We start from the raw sequence: 19,626 nt of genomic DNA, 5'->3' as shown, positions 1-19,626 counted from the left end.
TTTTATCTCTTAAGCACAGATTATGGAGAATTACAAAAGCATGCTATTTCATTGAATAAATGTGAGATAAGTTGATAAAATCCCCTAAATTAAGCACAAGATAAACCACAAAATTGGGGTTTATCAGGAATCCTCAACCTTAATCTTGTCCACCGCAACAAGAGAGAAAATTCTCAACCTCAACTTGCCTATTCCCAAAACTCTTAGATTAATAATTAATTAACTTTTTGAATAATTAACTAAATAAATAAATCTCTTTTAAAAGTAAGTTAAATACATTTTTCTTTAATAAACCTCATTTTCACCAAATCAAAAGTCTCAGATTAACATAAAAAATCCATTCTTCAATTCCATTTTAAAATTTCCAAAGCATAACTCTTAGATTTGAAATAATTGCATAAAACTTCTTTCAACTTCATTCTCAAGTTTAATAACTTTCCAAAAGTCCCAAAAATTATTCCTCCTTGCCAATCAAATTCTAATACTATAAATTCACAAAAACTTCTCCAAATGTAATTCTTTAGTCAAACCCAAAACATAAGTCTTTTCATATTAAATTGAACTCGAAACAAAATTCTTTTCTTAAATAAATCAAATTCGAAACATAATTCTTTTCTTAATAGATAAAACTCAAAACATAATTATTTTCTCAATAATTCAAACTCAACATAATTCATTCTTTTCTTAATAAATTAAAATTAAATAATATAATTTTTAAATCTAAATTTTTCTAAGTAACACTTCAAACAAAGTCTCTAATTTTTATAAAAATTTCGGCAGCATCTCCTCTGAAATTTGGACTTTACCACCCTTCAAAGGTCTCAACCAAACCATTTCTCAAACCTTTTTCCAACGGGTTCAAAACCAAATCATTTTCCAATAAAACAAAATTCAAACTTCCAAATATCAAATCATTTTCGATGTCAAACCATTTCAAAATCAAACCGATTCCAAAATCAAATCATTTCCATATCTCAAATCATTTTCAATATCAAAATATTTACAAATCTCAAATCATTTCAGCAGCCACCACTACAAGAAAATAGACTTTCTGCCACACTTTAAAAGCGTGCCAAAAAGTGCAAAAAAGCGTGCCGATAGCTTTTTGCCACGCTTTTCGAGCTATCGGCACGCTTTTGAAAGGGTCACATCCGCCAGCGTGCCGGTTGCTCTATCGCCATGCTTTTGTGGATCTATCGCCACATTTTTTTGTTGGCACGCTTTCATCTTTTGCCACGCTTAAAAAGCGTGGCCATAGGTCTTAACCTATAGGTACGCTTAAAAAGTGTACCAAAAAATGCACATATCGCCATGCTTTTAAAACGTTCCAGAATGTTTTGAGTACCCTTTAAAAACGTGCCAATATATGAAGATATGGGTACACTTTTAAAGCGTGTCGGTTGCCTAGCTATGGCCACATTTATTAAGCGTGCCTGTTGAGCCCAACATTAAGATATAGCCACCCTTTTTAAGCGTGGCCATAAGTTTGGTCAGAATTTTTTTTAATTAATCTTCCTAATATTTCGTGCAAAATTCATATATAATTTTAAAATCATATACCAAAATAATTATGTATATTGAACTAATCCAACATATACATAAACTTCCTCATATATATATATATATATATAATTTTTCACCACAAAAGTAGACTTTGAAGACAAAGTACCAAAAAGTAAAGTCATAACAAGTAAATAAAAATTGCAATTCCAACAAGTGTCAGATATCTACTTCTTTTATATACTTAGTTACAAAATATCAAATTTCATGAGTAGTGTGATCATCCATTATGAGCTCCATTTTTTTTACCACTTGATAAATCACTATTTTATGGTTTATCTTGTGCTCAATTAGGTGGTTTTTATCAACTCTTTACCTACTTATTCATACTATTCGCATGGTTTTACATTTGCCTTCCTAATTATGTGCTTTGATTGAAAACATGCTTCTTTGGCCTTAAGTTCCCTATATTTAATCCTCTCTTATTACCATTAGATGCCTTGATATGTGTGTTAAGTGATTTTAGAGGTTACAGGGCAGGAATGGCTCAGAGGATGGAAAGGAAGCATGCAAAAGTGGAAGGAATACAAGAAGTTGGAGAAATTGCTAAGCTGTCCAGCCTGACCTCTTCGCACTCAAACGGCTATAACTTGAGCTACAGAGGTTCAAATGATGCGGTTCCAGTTGCATTGGAAAGCTAACGTTTGGGACTTCACAACGATATATAATTTGCCATAGCTGACCCGAAGTTAGGCGACACGATCGCGTGAATGACGCGCCCGCATCGCATCTGCGAACTTCAATCCGCGCGGACGCGTGGACGACACCTCCGCATCACTTTCCCGCGACCTGAACGTAACAAAAATCACAGGGGGCGATTTCTAAGCTGTTTCTGACCCAGTTTTCGGCCCAGAAAGTACAGATTAGATGCTATAAAGTGGGAAAATCCATTCATTCATGATAATAAGCTCATAATTCATAATTGAGATGTAGTTTTAGAGAGAGAGGTTCTCTCCTCTCTCTTAGGATTTAGGATTTTAGGATTTCTATTAGTTTAGTTCAACTCATCTTCAGTCACAGGTTCAATATTCCTTTTATTTTATATTTCTCTTTTACTTTCAGATGCTTTAATGCTTGTATTAGTTATGTTGCCTAATTGGCTTATGAACTCCATGTTAGAATTGATTTCTTTATTTAATATAATTTGAGGTATTTTAGAATTATGATTGCTTTCTTTTATTTATATAAATAATTTAGATTTTTCCCTTTTGGCTTTGGTTGAGTCATTGGAGACGCTTGAGTTATCAAACTCATTGTTGATTGAAAATTGGAATTCTTCAAGAATTAATTCGAGTTCCAATAACTCTAACTTTTCCCAAGGAAAGACTAGGACTTGAGGAATCAGAATTAATTCATCCACTTAACTTACCTTCATAGTTAGAGGTTAACAAAGTGGGAGAAAAATCCAATTCTCATTACAATTGATAAGGATAACCAGGATAGGACTTCCAGTTTTCATACCTTGCCAAAGAGTCTATTTTATAGTTAGTTAGTTATTTATTTTATTCTTACTATCATTCAACATACTGCTTTCTTACTTTCAAAACTCCCAATTTACAAGACTCATAACCAATTATAAGAACATACCTCCCTGCAATTCCTTGAGAAGACGACCCGAGGTTTAAATACTCGGTTATCAATTTTAAAAAGGGGTTTGTTACATGTGACAACCAAAACTTTTGTAAGAAAGGTTGATTGCTTGGTTTAGTAACTATACTTACAACGAGTATTTATTATAACTTCTAAACCATCAATCTCCAGTTCTTTCAAAATGGCGCCGTTGCCGGGGAATTGCAAATGTGTGCCTTATTATTGGTTATTGTAAATATTTGCTTTTTGCTTGTTTATTTGTTTTTATTTTTGTTTTTATTTTTGCTTTTTCGTAAATTAAGAGGTTATTGCTCTTCAAACATTTTCAAAATTTAAATCTTTTCCAAATTTTTATCTTATATTGTTGACTTTTTCAAAATTTAAATTTCAAAATTTAAAAATTCAAATTTCAAAATTTTCAAATTTCAAATTTTAAAATCAAAATTTAATTTTCAAAATTTAAATTTCAATAACCTTTTAATTTAAATTTGTTTTTATTTTTGTTTTTAATTGTTATTAGCTACCATGAATTCTCACCCCTCTCACTTTGAGTTTGGTTCTAAATCTGTTGAAGGGAGTGGAAGCTATAACAGGAATATGCATCAAGGTCTAAGCAATCAAAGATGGATGGAGCCAAGAGGATCTGATCAACCCTTTAGGCAACAACATCCTCCAAGATATCATGGGCAAGGACCGCTCTACAATGCATACCAAGCTGATAGATATGGTGGACCCCCTTGTAATTACCAACAAGCCCCACCCTGTGCTTATGAACCACCTCCCCAACATACCTTTGAACCACCAAACTCACAAGTCCCTTTACACCATTTACCTCCATATGACCCTAACCCACATCCACCATATCAACCACCCTATGAACCGAATGAGCCATGCATAGATCCACCCCAACCTCCATTGGATAACAATACACTCATCTCTAACATCATTGGTCTCACCTCTACACTCCAAAATCTTATATCCCGCATGAACCAACCCTCTACCTCCAAAATTCAACCCTCAAGCTCTAGTGCACTTCTTTTTTAACCACATAATGATCTTTTCATCCCATTACCACCCTCCATGGAAGAGCACCCACATCCATCAATCCAAGAGCAAGATGATCCCAATTATGCTATTGATATGGAACAGGAAAGAAGGAATCATCTTCGCGAATCCATACTTCATAAAGAGCTAGAGGAGGCCCTATGGGTAAGGGTAGGAGAGACCCTTAAAGATGAAAGAGTAGTTGAAAGGAGTTGTCATGGAAAGAAAATCATCGAGGATGAGTACGATTTTATACTTAAACAACTGGACAAAGCAGCAATTATTAAAAAGGAAGAAGTGGTTGAAGACTTAAGAGATGCTGTACCTCCATGGGAAAGTCAAGACATAGAGCCTCCTTCCAAGACGGTTGCATTTGATGTTGAGGAGGGTGTACAACCTCCAAGGCATGTCATGGTTAAGGACTTGAAAGAGGTCGATCAAGATATGGAGATTCAAGAAAAAGAAGCACAATCTCCCATGCCCTTGGTGAGCAATGAAGAAGAGATTGAATTGGAAGAAAGCTGCCAAGAGGAAGAGGTTGAAATTGAAGAAGCTTACAAGGAGGTGGAAGTTGTCAGAGAAGAGCACAAGGGAGTGAAGCTTGCAAGTTCATTAGAAACACCTCTCCCAAGGCCATTACCGTCCAACACAACTTTCAAGTGGGTAAAATTCTTATCTTTGACCTTTACTTTCTCACTTGAATATGGGCTACTAGAGACGGATGGTCAACTTAGAGCTCTTTGTGGCATTAAGAGTAAGAGGAAGCTGGTTAGTGGTTGGAGTTGTCAAGCAAGGTTCAACATGGTGGAAAGCTCAAAGTTTACATGCAAGGGTTGGTGTAAAGCTCAATTGAATGGGTCTAGGAAGTTGTTTGGACGCTTCACTGAGAATTCTAAAGCTGAACCACCCGGATGGAATCATGATAATCAACTTGAAGACGGGTGTAGAAACAAGATTTGGGATCCCGGAGGTTACTGGAAGTACAAACACTGGTGGGGATTCCTGGATGAATACAAGCATAAGCCACATAATAGGGCTCACCAAATGTCCAACTTAAGGACTCTAACTAAAAGTGCTAGGTGGGAGACAACCCACCATGGTATGATCGTTCCTTTTTTCATTTTTTTACTTAGTTTTATTTGTTTTCGAGTTTTATTTTATTTTATTGAACCTAGAGTTTTGCATAACATTCATATTAGCATTGCATTCTGCATACTGCATAAAAAAAATGCACGCAACGCGGTAGCGTCGCTGACGCGTCCGCGTCACCATTGCGTTGGGGAAAAGAAAAGTGAACAGAGAGTTATGCGAGAGCGTGGCTGGAGGTGTGCCTTTAGCACAAATCATCCCACGCGACCGCATCGCTGACGCGTTTGCGTCATGTGGCAAAAGAGCCTCCCACGCATTCGCGTCACTCACGCGGATGCGTGACCTGAAATTCGGTGTAAAAAAGGGTGCACGACTGAAAGTTGTGTAAGAGTGGTGTTGGACTGGTATTGAACACACAAGCCTTACCATGCGGACGCATGGCTCACGCGTCCGCGTCATACCCCCATAATGGCCACACACGCGATCGCGTCGACCACGCGACCGCGTCACCCTGGATTTTGGCAATACTAAATTTTGAACAGAGAGTTGTGCGAGCGCAAGGCTGCCCTCGCGCCAGTAGCAAAAAACGAGTCACGCGTCCGCGTGACCGACGCGACCGCGTCGTCTCCTCTAAGCGCCATCCGCGCGAACGCGTACCCCACGCGTCCGCGTCGCCTGCGCCGCACAACTCATCCAAATCAGCGCCAATTACCTTCTCTTCTCTTTTCTAATCCTAATTTCTTCTATCTTTTCTTCTTTCTTTCTTACTTTATTTCTTTCACTTCTCATTCCTTTTCACCTTCATTCTATTTTACTTAATTTATTTGCATACTTTCATTCATTGCATTATTGGTGTTAGAAATTTATTTGGATTATTAAGGGAATTGTTTGACAATTATATATTAATTTTATAGGGTTGCTTGCATGTTCAATTTAATACTTTCAATAGCTTATTTACCATGCATGCTATGTGTTTGTGAAAACGCCCATATGGCAGTATACACCATTTTGAGATTTCTTTTAATCTACTACTCTAATTGCTTGCTTTTCACACAAACCCTTCTTTTATTTTATTATTTAAATATAATTATTATTACCAACATGTTGTTAGTTTGAAAGACTTGGTAATCTAACTTGGACATTGAATGCTTGATCTATGCTACTCATGCCTTAGCCAGCATGCCAATAAACATCTTGCATTTAATTGTTATTACATGCACCTGCTATATTTCCATTGATGACCTTTTCACATGTAGTCATGACCATGTGTTAACGTCATTCTTCTTTATTGTGTATTGATTACCACCTTTTCCGCTCTCTTTCTTGCTCTAACCCTTAGCTTTAAAAGTTACTTTCTTTTTCCCTTTTCAGGATGGCCACCAAGAAGGGTAAAGAGAAAGCTACTCCCAAACCACCGGCAAGGAAAGGACCAAAAAGAGCCCCAGTTGAGGAACCACAACCCCATCCACTTGCACATCTTAGCATGCACCGAGGACGGTGCAATCTTGAAGTGTGGGGAGGTCGATACCGACTTCCAGGGGTTAGTTACCTTCTTTTCAACACCAATACTCTATTTTCTTTATTTGTTCATTGTTGCATTTGCATATTTTGTTTGTTTGATTTTGTGCATTTAGTTACTATTTGGTTGAAGTAATATTTTCTTTTTCAAGAAATTTTTATAGTATTTCACTAATTTAAATTGAAAAAGTTTTTGTTAAATTTGTTTGAAGTTGCATTTGGAACATGGTTTTTGAGCCAAAGAACACACAACCTGTGAGATTTTGAGCTTATTTACATGGTTACATGATTTAACCATAAATTTTTATTCTTGTGCGTTTTCTTCTCTATAATTGCAATCTTTGCTTTGTTCCATTCTATATGTCCATTATTTAGTGTATTTACATGCTTGCATATGATTGAGGCCATTATTTGTTATTAGCTCACTTATCCCAAATAAGCCTACCTTTTACATCACCCTTGTTAGCCACTTTGAACTTTTTAACCCCCTTCTATTTCATAACCACATTACTAGCCTTAAGCAGAAAAACAAAATAAAAATCTCAAGTTGAACCCTTGGTTAGCTTAAGATAGATATTGTGTATAATTTAAGTGTGGAGAATTTTATGGGAACATGGGATGATATGAAAAAGTAGGGAATTAAATTGAATAAGTTATTTGAAAATTTGGGAAGCATGCTCATATGAAATCAAAATAATTAAATTACCATGTGCATTGAAAAAAAATATTAAGTAATTAAATAAGGGGATACAAAAAAAAGAGAGAAAAATAAAAGAGAAAAATAATATTACCCCAAATACAAAATAAAAAGAATCAATGCACATAGGACAAAATTCAAAAATAAGTTTGATACATGAGCATGTAATACAAAAGTGGGAAAAATTTGGGTAGCTAGGTAAAGCATTTTAAAATTATATAAAGTATGTATATGTTAGGTGAGATCTTAGACTAATCAAGGATTCACTGTATATAGCTCACTTAGCCATATATATACCCTCACCCTTACCTTAGCCCCATTACAACCTTGAAAAGACCTCATGATGTTTGCATTGGTACATTAAATTTTTGTTGATTGGTTAAATGAAGAACAAAGTTTAGAAAGCATGACTAGAGAAGAGTAGAGCGATTAACCCTAGACACTTGAGAGATTAGAGTAATATACACTACCAGTAAGGGTTCAATGCTTAATTCTCTGTTCCCTGCTTTCATAAGCTATCTTCTTACAAGTTTACTTGTCTTTTACTATGTAATTTGAATTAGTGAAATCTGATTCATGTTTGTCTTGAAAAGATTTATTTACTTTTAACTAAGTAGGTAGAAACATTTTGCATGTAGTTGCATTCATATAGATAGGTTGCATCTCATACATTCTACCATTCCTCTTCACCCCTTTATAGTTTCTCTTGAACTTAGCATGAGGACATGCTAATGTTTAAGTGTGGGGAGGTTGATAAACCACTATTTTATGGTTTATCTTGTGCTCAATTAGGTGGTTTTTATCAACTCTTTACCCACTTATTCATACTATTCGCATGGTTTTACATTTGCCTTCCTAATTATGTGCTTTGATTGAAAACATGCTTCTTTGGCCTTAAGTTCCCTATATTTAATCCTCTCTTATTACCATTAGATGCCTTGATATGTGTGTTAAGTGATTTTAGAGGTTATAGGGCAGGAATGGATCAGAGGATGGAAAGGAAGCATGCAAAAGTGGAAGGAATACAAGAAGTTGGAGAAATTGCTAAGCTGTCCAGCCTGACCTCTTCGCACTCAAACGGCTATAACTTGAGCTACAGAGGTCCAAATGATGCGGTTCCAGTTGCGTTGGAAAGCTAACGTCTGGGGCTTCACAACGATATATAATTTGCCATATCTGACCCGAAGTTAGGCGACGCGAACGCGTGAATGACGCGCCCGCATCGCATCTGCGAACTTCAATCCGCGCGGACGACACCTCCGCATCACTTTCCCGCGACCTGAACATAACAAAAATCACAGGGGGCAATTTCTAAGCTGTTTCTGACCCAGTTTTCGGCCCAGAAAGTACAGATTAGATGCTATAAAGTGGGAGAATCCATTCATTCATGATAATAAGCTCATAATTCATAATTGAGATGTAGTTTTAGAGAGAGAGGTTCTCTCCTCTCTCTTAGGATTTAGGATTTTAGGATTTCTATTAGTTTAGTTCAACTCATCTTCAGTCACAGGTTCAATATTCCTTTTATTTTATATTTCTCTTTTACTTTCAGATGCTTTAATGCTTGTATTAGTTATGTTGCCTAATTGGCTTATGAACTCCATGTTAGAATTGATTTCTTTATTTAATATAATTTGAGGTATTTTAGAATTATGATTGCTTTCTTTTATTTATATAAATAATTTAGATTTTTCCCTTTTGGCTTTGGTTGAGTCATTGGAGACGCTTGAGTTATCAAACTCATTGTTGATTGAAAATTGGAATTCTTCAAGAATTAATTCGAGTTCCAATAACTCTAACTTTTCCCAAGGAAAGACTAGGACTTGAGGAATCAGAATTAATTCATCCACTTAACTTACCTTCATAGTTAGAGGTTAACAAAGTGGGAGAAAAATCCAATTCTCATTACAATTGATAAGGATAACCAGGATAGGACTTCCAGTTTTCATACCTTGCCAAAGAGTCTATTTTATAGTTAGTTAGTTATTTATTTTATTCTTACTATCATTCAACATACTGCTTCCTTACTTTTAAAACTCCCAATTTACAAGACTCATAACCAATTATAAGAACATACCTCCCTGCAATTCCTTGAGAAGACGACCCGAGGTTTAAATACTCGGTTATCAATTTTAAAAAGGGGTTTGTTACATGTGACAACCAAAACTTTTGTAAGAAAGGTTGATTGCTTGGTTTCGTAACTATACTTACAACGAGTATTTATTATAACTTCTAAACCATCAATCTCCAGTTCTTTCACCACTGCCCTGCAAAATTTTAAATAATCTTGTGTTAGTGCATGTTATAAAAGCTACTTTAATTAAGTCCAACAAATCCAATTCCAAATCCAAATCCAAATTGATTACAAATAAAAATTCCAAGGCAACTTTAATTAGGTCCCGCAATAATGCATATTCAACCATTAGAACAAAAAACACAAATCAAAAAATAAAATTGTGACTCACTCAATTTTAATATGACTGCATTAGTGAATTATATACAAACAGATGTAGTAGTAATTGCATTTAACTGAGTTGCTATGGCTAACACAGATTTCAGACCCTACATAGTACATAGTACTTACTCTACAAAGCAAACTACAAATAAGGATAAGGTATTCTTTGCAATTTTCAAATCAGCAAAGTCCTCAATATTCAAAGAGGCAAATGCACTCAAGTAAAGGTAAATTTTAATACAATTGGGTGTGGTGTTGATAAAGCAAACTAAAAACAAAGTGTATGTGTTTGAATAACTTAAATTTTGTTGCAGTCTCAAACTAAAAGAAGTGAGAACTCACAGCTTAGAGCGAAAAATGAGAAGCTTAGAGCAGATAACATGAGGTTGGATCCTCGGTGATGAGAACCGTGGGTTTTGCGTCGAGACCACGGAGACGAAGATGACGAGGAGGCAGGAGGCGCGGTGGCTGGAGAGGAAGGAGATGGACAAGGCAGAGGAGAGAGAAAGAGATCTGGAAGATGAAAGTGAAAAGATTCAAAGGGTTTGTGAATGTGCGGTGGCCATTATTGAAGTTGCGTAGAAAGAGGTGAAGTTGAATGCGAGTGTTAGTAAGAAGAGAGATTTGGACGAGGATTCGATTGTAGACAGAGCTCCATGATTTGCTGGGTGTTAGGGTTTTCAGAGTGTTAGTGTAATAGTGTTATAGAGGAGAAGAGTAGAAGTCTGATGAGTTAGTGTAGCGCGTTTGGGATTCGGAGTTTCTTTTTTTCAGTGGGAACTTTTTCGCCACGCTTTTTTAAGGGATGCCAATAGAGTTTTTGAAAATGGGGATGCTTTAAAAACATCTCAAGATCAAAAACTTTTTGCCACGCTTTTAAAAGTATCTTTGTTTCTTTCTATGGCCATGCTTTTGAAGTGTGGCAAAAAAGAAGGGTGGCCAAAATTTTAATCAGTCGCCACTCTCGTAAAAGCGTGCCGATTTCCTTTTATGGTCACGCTTTTCAAGCGTGGCAATAAAAAAGCGTGGCCAAATTTTAAATAAGTGGCCACCCTCGTAAAAGCGTGCCGATTTCCCTCTATGACCACGCTTTTTAAGCGTGGCAAAAAAAAACGTGGCCAAATCTCAAATCAGTGGCCACCCTCACAAAAGCGTGGCCATTGACCACTTTTGGCTACGCTTTAAAAGCGTGGCAAAAAAAAGTGTGCCGACAGACCTTTTTTCTTGTAGTGCACCAATTTAACAAAATAAATCAATAAATCAGATTTCTCAATGACTCCAACACAATCAAGAAACTGAGATAACCATCAAGTGACCACTTCAACAACAACCAACCAAGCAAGCAATTACATTTATTCAAAGCAACTCAGTTCAATCCATAAGACTTATGCAATCGTAAACGTGTCAAAGAAACCCTTTTCTCTTAATGGTGCGCGAAATTAAAACTCGCACAACTTCATCAGCAAGTTCACCCGATCATCCAAGTAATACCTCAGGTGAGTGAGGATCGATCCCACGAGGATTGTTGGATTGAACAAGCAATAGTTATTGTGCTGGACTTAGTCAGGAGAATAGAGAAAGAGTGGTTGTTGTTGAATTTGCATAAAGCAAAATAATAGAGAAAGCAGTAAAGAATTGGTGTAGAAACAAAAATGAGAAACAGTTAAGCCCTCAGAGATGTTTATCTTTCCGGATTAATACTTATTACCAACTACTTTAACAATGAGTGATTCATTCTATGGCAAACTGTAAGTGATTAAAACCTATTTCCCTAGCGATTTAATCTCCTCCAATCCTACGAAAAGTGCCACAGAGAAGGTCAAATCTTTCAGATCAGAGAGTGAAGCTCAGCATTCTAGTTTAGCGCCACAGAAACCTCAATTACCCAAAGCTAACTGGATTATATGTCACATATCTATTAGCCCAGATGAATTTCAGTTTAGGAGGAGTGCTTTTAAACTGTAGCTCAAGTGACCTTGGTCAGAGTATCACAGGAACTCATGTACAAAAAGGGACATACCCAATTTTATTTGGATGAAGAATGAAAACAACACTTTAGAATTGAATCAAACATATATTAAAATAGAAGAGTAATGATATTAATCCATATAAATAAACAGAGCTCCTAACCTTAACCAGGAGGTTTAATTGCTCATGACTTACAAAGAAAACAGAAAAGAAGATCCAAAATCACCTCTTCCATAAACCTAAGTAATCTCCTCTTTAAATAGTAAATACTATCCTTAAAAAATGTTAATTTAAATTTAAAAGTTACAAGGATAAGACTAGATAAGCTAAGGAGTGCTAAAATCCACTTTGAGGCCCACTTGGTCATGTGCTTCGTATGGTGCTTGGCGTTCAACTAGGGTTTTGGGCGTTGAACGCCCATTGGAGGGTGAACTTGCTGGTCTTTGGTGCACGAATCTCCACACTTCGTACAACTATACCAGCAAGTGTACTGGGTCGTCCAAGTAATACCTAAGTGAGTTAGGTTCGATCCCACGAGGATTGTGATTTGAAACAAGCTATGATTATCTTGTAGATCTTAGTCAGACGGATAGAAGAGTTGTTGGATTTGTTTAAATGCATAAAAAGAAAATAAAGAGATCTTAACTATGTTGACCTGTTTACAATGATAGGAAGATGGTTAAGGCTTGGAGATGCTTTGTCCTTCTGGATTAACTCTGGTCTTACTGTCTTCTTCAATTGTGAATGATTTCTTCTATGGCAGGCTATATGTGATCAATGCCGGTTGAGAGGTAGCCAATGCTCCTCTAGATCTGAACCCCAGGGTTAGTATGGATCCATTCTGATTGAGGGTGAAGCTCCTGCAGTCCATTCTCCTTAATGATCCTACTCAAAACGCCACAGACAAGGTCGGATCCTCCGGATCAGAGAATGTTGTGCCTTTGGGTTCTAGCCTCTACCATAAAGACCCTAATCTCCCCATACCTCGGCTGAACTGGTGTCTCAAGAAGTCCCCAATGAAGTCGTGGATTAGCCGTCTAAGAGATGTATAATCAAGCTAGTGGTTCAATGCTTTCCAGTTACGTATTCACACGAACCCAAGAAGAACATGGGTGGTTGTCAGGCACGCAATCTTAGATTAAAGAATGAAGATGATTGTCACTAGTCATCCTACTCATCAGGTTGAAGAACGAAGATACATCTTAGAATTGAATCAAATACAAATTGAAGAGAAATAGTAATACTTCTATTGATCTATGAAACTCAGCAAGGCTCATCCCCTCAATCTAGGAGGTTTAGAAACTCATACTGATAGAAAATGCAATGTGAAAAATGAAATATGGCAGATCTCCTCCCTGAAGATCATGTAAAATTTCTTTAAATACTAAGCTAATGACTAAGGATTACATAAGAAAGAGTAAAATAATCTTTTAGTGCTAAAATTCACTTCTGGGACCCACTTGATGAGTGTTTGGGCTGAGCTTGATTGAGATCCACGTGCTAGAAGGCCTCTAGGACATTGAACGCTGGCTAGGGGGTCCTCTTTGGGCATTTGGACGCTGGTCTCCTCCTTGTGGGCGCTGGACGCCAGAATAGGGCAGGAGGCTGGTGTTGAACGCCAATTTTGGGCCTTCAATTCTGAAGCAAAGTATGGACTATTATATATTGCTGAAAAGCGCTTTAAGTTAGATTTTCAGAGCCGATGAGAATTCTCCATTTGGACTTCTATAACTCCAAAAAAGCTCTTTCGAGTGAAAGGATGTTAGATCTGGACAGCATCTGCAGTGTTTTCTCTGCTTCTGAATTAGACTTTTGCTCCAGCTCCTTAATTTCAGCCAGAAAATACCTACAATTGCACAAAAACACAAAAACTCAAAGTAGAATCCAAAAATATGAATTTTACACTAAAACCTATGAAAATTTAATAAAACTCAAATAAAACATGCTAAAAACTATATGAAAATGATACCGAAAAGCGTATAAAATATCCGCTCATCACAACACCAAACTTAAACTGTTGCTTGTCCCTAAGCAACTAAAAACAAAGTAGGATAAAAAGAAGAGTAAGATACAATAAATCTCAGAGTTTCCAATGAAGCTCAGTTTCAATTAGATGAGCGGGACTTTGTAGCTTTGCTTCTGAATAGTTTTGGCATCTCACTAACCATTGAAACTCAGAAGTGTTGGTCTCTTTAGGAACTTAGAATCCAGATGATATTAATGACTCTCCTAGTTCAGTTCTTTTTTATTCTTGAACACAGCTTTTAGAGTCTTGGCCGTGACCCTAAGCACTTTGTTTTCCAGTATTACCACCGGATATATAAATGCCACAGACACTTTAACTAGGTGAACCCTTTCGGATTGTGATTCAGCTTTGCTAGAATCCCTAGATAGAGGTGTCCAGAGTTTTTAAGCACACTCTATTTGCTTTGAATCACGACTTTAATTGCTCAATCTCAAGCTTTTCACTTTACACCTTCACACCACAAGCACATGGTTAGGGACAGCTTGGTTGAGCCGCTTAGGCCAGGATTTTGTTTCCCTTAGGCCCTCTTAACCATTGATACTCAAAGCCTTGGATCTTTTTACCCTTACCTTTTGGTTTAAAGGGTTATTGGCTTTTTACTCTTGCCTTTTGGTTTAAAGAGCTATTGGCTTTTTCTACTTTTTTATTTCTCTTTTTTTTGCATGCTTTCTTTTTCTTTTATTGCAACATGCTTTTTCTTTTTCTTTTTGCTGCTTTTTCTTGCTTCAAGAATCAATTTATTTGGATTTTTTAGATTACCAATAATACTTTTTCTTTTTCGTTATTCTTTCAAGAGCCAACATTCTAAAATTCCAATTTCAAATATGCACTGTTTATTCATACATTCAGAAAACAAAAGTAATGCCACCACATCAAGATAATTGAACTATTCTTATGATAAACTTTAAATTCATGTATCTCAATTCTTTTCAAATAAAATTTTCTTTTAAGTAATAGTGAGAGACATGTTGAACATTTTATAACTTTAAGACATAGATAGAAATGATCATACAATAAGAACAAGAGAACAGACAATAAAACATAACAGAAAACAGAAAAAAATGTCATAAGGAGAGGGGATTAAGAGAACGAATCCACCTTAATGGTGGCGGCTAGTGCTCTTCCTTGAGGATCCAATGTAGTTCTTGATCTCTTCAATGTCACTCCTTTGTCTTTGTTGTTCTTCCCTCATAGTCCTTTGATCTTCTCTAATTTCATTGAGGATGGTGGAATGCTCTTGATGTTTCATCCTCAACTTATTCATGTTGGAGCTTAATTCTCCCACAAAGTATGCCATTGATCCCAATAGCTTTGAGGAGGAAAATACATCCCTTGAGGCATCTCAGAGATCTCATACTGAGGCGACTGCACAGGCTCATGTGCATGCTCTCTAGTTTGCTCCATCCTCTTCTTAGTGATGGGCTTGTCTTCCTCAATGAAGATGTCTCCTTCTATGAAAATTTCAGCTGAATTGCATAGGTGACAAATGAGGTGAGGGAAAGCCAACCTTGCTTTGGTGGAGGGCTTTTTAGCTATCTTGTACAATTCTTAAGGTATCACCTCATGTGCTTCCACCTCACTCCTAGTCATGATGCAATGAATCATGATGGCTCTGTCAATGGTCACCTCTGACCGATTGCTAGTAGAGATGATAGAGTGTTGGATGAATTCCAACCATCCTCTAGCTACAGGCTTAAGGTCAAGCCTTCTTAGTTGAGTGGGCTTGCCTTGGGAATCCCTTTTCCACTGTGCTCCTTCCATACAGATGTATGAGAGCACTTGATCCAGTCTTTGATCAAAGTTGACTCTTCTAGTGTAAGGATGTGGGTCTCCTTACATCAAAGGCAAGTTAAACGCCACCCTCAAACTTTCCGGGCTAAAATCTAAGATTCTCCCTCGGACCATGGTGCTCCAATTCTTGGGATTTGGGTTCATACTAATGTCATGGATTTTTGTGACCCATGCATTAGCATAGAACTCTTGCACCATTAAGATCCCAACCTATTGGATGGGATTGGTTAGGACTTCCCAACCTCTTCTCCGGATTTTCAGATACTCATTCTTCTTAAGCCTGAAAGGGACCTTAGGGATTACCTTCTTCTCTGCTAACTACTTCATAAAAGTGGTCTTGGTGGGCTTTGGTGATGAATCTCTCCATCTTGGAAGTGGCAGCTACGGACTTTTCTTTCCTTTTTCTAGAGGATTCTCCAACCTTGGGTGCCATAAGTGGTAATAGAAAGAAAAAAGCAATGCTTTTCCCACACCAAACTTAAAAGCTTTGCTTGTCCTCGAGCAAAAATAAATAAAAGAGAAGAATAGAGTAGAAGAAGAAGAAAATAGAAGAAGATAGAGGGAGGAAGCAATTCGGCCAAGGGGACTATGATGTGTATGAAGTGTGTGTATGAAGGGTTAGTAACAGGGGGTACTTATATGAGTGGGCTAGGTTTGGGTTCGGTCATGGGTGGGGTAAATGGGAGGAAAATTTGATTTTGTAGTGGGTGGGAGTTGGTGGGAGTTATAATGGTTTTGGGGAAGTGATATAGATGTGATTGGGCTAGGATTTATAGGGAAGAGTGTATGGAAAAGTGTGAAAGTAAGAAGGATGAAGTGGGGTAGGTAAAGATGATGTAGGATCCACTGGTCCTGAGAGGCTAGGAAATTCAGAATCCTTGACCTCTGCATTGGCGTTGAATGCCCAGGGTCTACTCCCTGAATGCCAGCTTTGTTGCCATTTGGGGCGTTAAACGCCCAGCCAGTGCTCCCTGGCTAGTGTTCAACGCCAGCAACACACTCCATCCAGAGAGGTCTATTTTCATTGCTGAACCTTTCTGACTCTGTTCTGACTGATGCACATGATCATGAACCTAAAGAAAATAACTTAATGGAAAACAAAATTAAGGAATTAAAAGAAATAGAAATAATTAATTAGGGTTGGGTTGCCTCCCAATAAGCGCTTCTTTAACGTCATTAGCTTGACAGTTAGCTCCTTACGGAGGTGAGTATGGGCTCAGAATTTCGCCCCTTATAGTGAACTTTCTTCTTGTCTTCTCATGAATGAGCTCCACATGCTCTAGAGACAGGACACGACTCACTGTATGTGGTATGACTGGCTTCTTAGAGAAGACAACTCTCGTGCCAGGTAAGAGGCCTTCAGTGGGGACTTTCTTGTCCCTCCAGCCTTTAGGTACTTTCTTCTTAGTACCTTTGTTATCAGTGCTTGTTAATAGTTGTCCAACACTAAACTTAGAATTGATGTTTGGGGGCTTAGTAAAGATCTGCACTGAAAGAGATGGTTAGAATACTAAGTGTTGTACAGTTATCTCTCTATTTTCAGAGGGAGAGTTGGGGTGAGGCATCTTAAACAAGATGTGATCCTCCCCTAGTTGTAGGATCAGTTCTCCCTTAGCTACATGAATGATAGCATTGGCAGTGGCTAGGAAAGGTCTTCCAAGGATGTTGGATTCATCCTCATCTTTCCCAGTATCTAAGATTATGAAGTTTGCAGGGATGTACAAGTCTTCAACCTTTATCAAGACATCCTCTATTAAGCCATATACTTTCTTCATTGATTTATCTGCCATCTCTAGTGAGATGTTTGCAGCTTGTGCCTCAAAGATTCCTAGCTTCTCCATTACAGAGAGTGGCATGATGTTTATGCTTGACCCTAGGTCACACAGAGCCTTCTCAAAGGTCATAGTGCCTATGGTGCAGGGAATCAGGAAGCGTCCAGGATCTGGAAGCTTCTAAGGTAGCTTCTGCTGAACTAAAGCTTTGAGTTCTTTGGAAAGCACTAGAGTTCTTCCTCCAAAGGCTTTGTACCAAATAGCTTGGCATTCAGCTTCATAAGAGCTCCTAAGTACTGAGCAACTTGCTCTTCCCTAGTATTTTCATCCTCATCAGAGGATGAGTAGTCATCAGAACTCAAGCCCTGCAGAAGTGCATGCAAAGGAACCTCTATGTTCTCTATATGAACCTTGGCTCCCTTTAGTTCTTGGATAGGGATTTCTTGAGTAGGTATTGAGCACTCAGAGGTTGTGCCTTTACTGGCATTCAACGCCAGCTCTGATGGCTCTTTAGGCATTGAACGCCCATGATACATACCCTTACTGGCGTTAAACACCAGTTCCCTTACCATTTTGGGTGTTGAACGCCCAGCAGGGATGTCCTTGCTGGCGTTCAATGCCAACTTCCCTACCTGTTTGGGCATTGAACACCCAGTGAGGGCTTCCTCACTGGTGTTCAGTGCCAGCTTAAATGCCTGGTTGGGCGTTGAATACCCAGTGAGGGCTTCTTCACTGGCGTTCAGTGCCAAGATCTTAGCCATTTTGGGCATTGAACGCCCAGTGAAATCTTCCTCACTAGCATTCAATGCCTTCCCAGTCTCTCCAGATTCGGCCTCTGCCTCAGTGGTGATGGCCTTGCACTCTTCTCTTGGGTTCACTTCAATGTTACTAGGAAGAATGTCAGGAGGAGTCTCAGGGATCCTCTTGCTCAGTTGACCAATTTGTACCTCCAGATTTCTGATGGAGGACCTTGTTTCAGTTATGAAACTATAAGTGGTCTTAGAGAGGTTGGAGACTAGAATGTCTAAGTTAGAAAGGCTCTGCTTAGGAGTCTCCATATTCCCTTGAGAAGATGGGAATGGTGGCATGTTGTTGAACCTATTCTGGTTCTTTCCACTTTGATTATTATTGAAGCCTTGCTGAGGCTTCTGTTGATCCTTCCATGAAAGGTTAGGATGATTCCTCCATGAAGGATTGTAGGTATTTTCATAGGATTCTCCCATGTAATTCACCTCCTCCAGGGTGGGTTGATCAGGATCATAAGCTTCTACTTCAGAAGAAGCTTCCTGAGTGCTGCCAACTACAGCTTGCATTCCAGTCAAATGCTGAGAGATTATATTGACCTGCTGGGTCAAGATCTAGTTCTGAGCTAATATGGCATTCAGAGTGTCAACTTCAATAACTTTTTTCTTCTGAGGGACCCCATTGTTCACAAGGTTTCTCTCAGAGGTGTACATGAATTGGTTGTTTGCAACCATCTCAATGAGTTCTCTTGCTTCTGTAGGTATTTTCTTTAAGTGGAGTGATCCACCTGCAGAGCTGTCCAATGATATTTTGGACATCTCAGAAAGACCATCATAGAAAATTTCTAGGATAGACCATTCTGAGAGCATGTCAAGAGGACACCTCCTGATCAATTGCTTGTATCTTTTCCAAGCTTCATAGAGGGGTTCACCTTCTTTTTGTCTGAAGGTTTGAACTTCCACTCTGATTTTGCTCATCTTTTGAGGAGGAAAGAATTTGGCCAAGAAAGCATTGGCCAGCTTTTTCCAAGAGTCTAGGCTTTCTTTAGGTTGAGAATCCAAGCATATCTTAGCTATGTCTCTTACAGCAAAGGGAAAGAGCATAAGTCTGTAGACCTCAGGATTCACTTAATTGGTCTTAACAGTGTCACAAATTTGCAAGAATTCAGCTAGGAACTGATGTGAATCTTCCAGTGGAAGTCCATGGAACTTGCAATTCTGTTGCAGAAGAGAGACTAACTGAGGCTTAAGCTCAAAGTTGTTAGCTCTAACGGCAGGTACAGAGATGCTTCTGCCATAGAAATTAAAGGTAGGTATAGTGAAGTCACCAAGAACCTTTCTTGCCTCTCCTTCCTGATTAGGTTTGTCCATGT

General features: G+C 38.0%; 1 non-coding gene across 1 annotated transcript; it reads left to right on the top strand.

The window, feature by feature from the left end:
* Positions 1-19,116: 19,116 nt before the first annotated feature.
* LOC148568536 (small nucleolar RNA R71) lies at positions 19,117-19,225 on the top strand. The gene has a single exon (XR_015882034.1). It is a non-coding gene; the product is annotated as a small nucleolar RNA R71 (small nucleolar RNA).
* Positions 19,226-19,626: the final 401 nt, after the last annotated feature.

The sequence above is a fragment of the Arachis ipaensis genome, chromosome B4, assembly GCF_059453495.1.
Source record: "Arachis ipaensis isolate K30076 ecotype BB chromosome B4, ASM5945349v1, whole genome shotgun sequence".
NCBI classification, from domain to species: domain Eukaryota; kingdom Viridiplantae; phylum Streptophyta; class Magnoliopsida; order Fabales; family Fabaceae; genus Arachis; species Arachis ipaensis.
This window is presented reverse-complemented; position numbering and strand designations above follow the sequence as displayed.